At 43.3% G+C, this 3,345-nt stretch overlaps 1 protein-coding gene across 2 annotated transcripts in view; it reads right to left on the bottom strand.

Annotated features, from left to right (window-relative positions):
• Positions 1 to 3,345, bottom strand: part of LOC125462274 (dihydropyrimidinase-related protein 1-like) — a 45,678-nt gene that overhangs the window by 38,478 nt on the left and 3,855 nt on the right. The window lies entirely within an intron of this gene.

The following is a 3,345-nucleotide window of genomic DNA, read 5'->3' on the forward strand; positions in this document are numbered from 1 at the left end:
CTGACCTGCTGTGGTCCTCCAGCTCCATGCTGTGTTGTCTACAAATGGATTGCTCAGAAATATCTATGTTGCCACACAACTTTACCCAAACAGTCATCGCATTCCTGCAGGAAGGTGGGTGAAAGGAAGTGTAATCTAGTCCTCTCACCCTCCTTCCTGCAAGAATGTGATCCCCTACTCCCAATTCCTTCGCCTGTGCCACATCTACTCCCAAGATGGGGCATTCCACTCCCGAATATTCCAGATGTCCTCGTTTTTCAAAGACTGCAACTTCCCACTTTCAGTCGTTGAAAGTGCTCTTGGACCGCTCCTCTTGCGTTTCCTGCATGTCTGCCCTCACATCCCCTCCCCACAACAACAAAGACAGAATTCCCCTTGTCCTCATGTATCACCCCACTAACCTCCAGATTCAATGTATCATTCTCCACCACTTTTGCCTTCTGCAGTCTGACCACACAATCAAAGATCTTTTTCCCTCCCCACCCCCATCTGCCTTCCGTAGGGACTGCTCTCTCCATGACTCCCTCGTCCGCTCCACACTCCCCACTAGCCCCGCCAGGCCTGGCACCTTTCCCTGCAACAGGAACTGCTTCACCTGCCCCTACACTTGCCCCTTCACCTCCATCCCAGGTCGCAAAAAATTTTCCACATCAGACAGACGTTCACCTGTACATTGGCTAATGTAGTCTACTGCATCCGCTGCTCCAGATGTGGCCGCGCCTACATTGGTGACACCAAGCGGAGGCTCGGAGACCGCTTTGTAGAGCACCTGTGCTCTGTTCGTGACACACAACAGCTTCCAGTCACAAACGACTTCAACTCCCCCTAACACTCCATAGACAACATGTCCATCCTGGCCCTCCTCCAGTGTCACTACGACGCTACCCGGAAACAGGAGTGGCACCTCATATTCCCCCCTTGGGAGCCTGCAGCCCAATGGTTTCAACATGGATTTTACCAGCTTCAAAATCTCCCCACGCCTGGCCTCAACCCATGACCAAACCTCTGTCTCATCCCCGCCTCCTTGACCTGACACAACCTGTCCATCTTCTCTCCCACCTATCTGCTTCTCCCTCCTCACTGACCAATCCCCACCACAGTCTACCTACACTCACCTATCACCATCCCACCTATTTTCATCAGCCCCACCCCTCCTCTGTCTATTTATTTCAGAGCTTCCTTGCCCCTCCCCCATTCCTGAAGAAGTTCTTGACCCAAAATGTCAGCTTTCCTGCTCCTCTAATGCTGCCTGGCCTGCTGTGTTCATCCACCTACACACTGTTACCTTAATTTTGGATCAGCTACTAGCAGTTTCCTTCATTAAATTATCAAAGAGCTAATACTTTTGAAGCTCAAAATTGGAAAGAAAGGCCAATCTGTTTAACTTTTGACGTAAATGCCACATTTTCAGTCTTTCTACTTGGCTGTTTGCTTAAGCTGCATTAATATGCTTGTTAGTCTGTAATGACACTTCACTTCAAAATGTGACCCCTGACTGCCTGTATCTCACATCATTTTGCTGAAGTCCTCACATAGTGCATTATTACCCACATCCTTCCACGATACAGCACCCATTGGCCTACCAAGCTACAGCTCAAAAAAGAGGAAATTTATCAAGGACTCAAAACTGTCCCATCTGAGGTCTCACTCAGATATCAGACTGTGTATTTTTTCCCAAATCATGCAGGACACTCTTCAATGTAAGTGCAAAGCCACTATTAACCCTGCACCTGTTTGGTAGCTTTGGACTATTCTGACACCCCTTTTTCTATGCTTCCACCATTGATAGGGAACCATTCAACTCTGTTATTCAAGCATTCTGGAGTTTGCTATCAAATTTTCTCTCTTTATGAAACTTCTCACTGTATTTCTGCTATTTTTAAAAGCTTCCTCGAGAACAAACAAGCTAGACTTACCCTCTTACTTAATCTCCTTGTAATTTAGGAGGTTAAAGTAATTTAATCAAAGTTTTCAAGATATTAGGGAAGTGCAAGAGTAAATGGAGAGAAACTGCTTTCACTGAGGCAATGAGTACAGGAGCAGGAAGATTATATTAATTTATTTAGGACACTAATTCAGCCTCAATTCTGAATGTCAGACTTTAGGAAGGATGTGAGGGCATTGGGGACACAGTAGAAGAGATTTACAGAAATAGTTCCAAATATGAGGAATTTCAGTTACAAAGATAGATTGGAGAAGCTGGGACCATTCTTCTTGTAGGAAGAAGACTGAGAGGAGCTCTAAATAAAGTATTCAATATGATTCATGGTCTGGACAGTGTAATAGAGAGAAAATGTTCTCACTCATGAGAAGTTTGTGAATAAAAGGGCACAAATTTAAAATAATTAGTAAAAGAAGCAAAAGTAGCATGTGGAAAAAATGTTTTCACTTATTAAGTGATGCACTGGAATACACTGCCTGAGAGTGTGATGAAGGCAGGTTCAATTGAGACATTCAAAGGGAAATTGGATGGTAATTTGAAAAGAAGTAATGTACAGAATCATAGAATGTGTGTGAGTGGGTGGGGGGAAAGTGGTGGAGCAGGGCACAAGCTGATATACTCATTCAGAGAACCAGCACAGACAAATTGGAAGTAGAAGATTTCTGTACTGAATAAAAAGAACCTTTGAATCTGTAGTTATGGAGTCTAAGACTACGGAGTATACAGCAAAACTCAGTGCCAGGCCTTTCAAAAAATTCAGAAACATTTCTACACACAAATGGTCCTTTCCTCGAACAATGTTTAAACAATTTTAAATCAGAGGTTTTTTTTGTTCATCCACAATATTAAGGGACACAGGGCAAAGTGAGAGTGGGGGAGCAAGGTCACTGATTAGCACACCGAGGCATAATATATTTGAGCGGCTGAATGTGCCGAACGCCCTTCCTATTAAGCATCTTGATGCACAGCAGTACATTACAACTGCTGTATCAATATATTTTAATGTTGATGTTAGACATTCATAACAGCATATTAGAATACTGAAACAGTTTCAAATCAGAGAAGAAACAGAAATGTGTTCTTCTAATTTTCTGTACATTATTATCATTCCTGTCTTTTAATTTCTAGCCTTTTGAAATGCCTCAAACTTAAACTGTGCCCTCATGGTGCAGCACAAAATAGAACTATGATTGGAGAAGGGCGTCGCCCGGCTGAAGCTTTCAACAGATTTAAGCTACTTACTCTATCAATTTATGTGCCACGAATTCAAAACTTCGTTCTTGATGGCACATAAATATATAGATTCAGATGGTGCTTACAAAAGTCCCCAAAAATGAATTGTAATTAATGATCCTCAGTGACTCAAGGCTGGGGCGTGGACAATAGCCATATTGTATCTATCA

The sequence above is a fragment of the Stegostoma tigrinum genome, chromosome 1, assembly GCF_030684315.1.
Source record: "Stegostoma tigrinum isolate sSteTig4 chromosome 1, sSteTig4.hap1, whole genome shotgun sequence".
NCBI classification, from domain to species: Eukaryota; Metazoa; Chordata; class Chondrichthyes; order Orectolobiformes; family Stegostomatidae; genus Stegostoma; species Stegostoma tigrinum.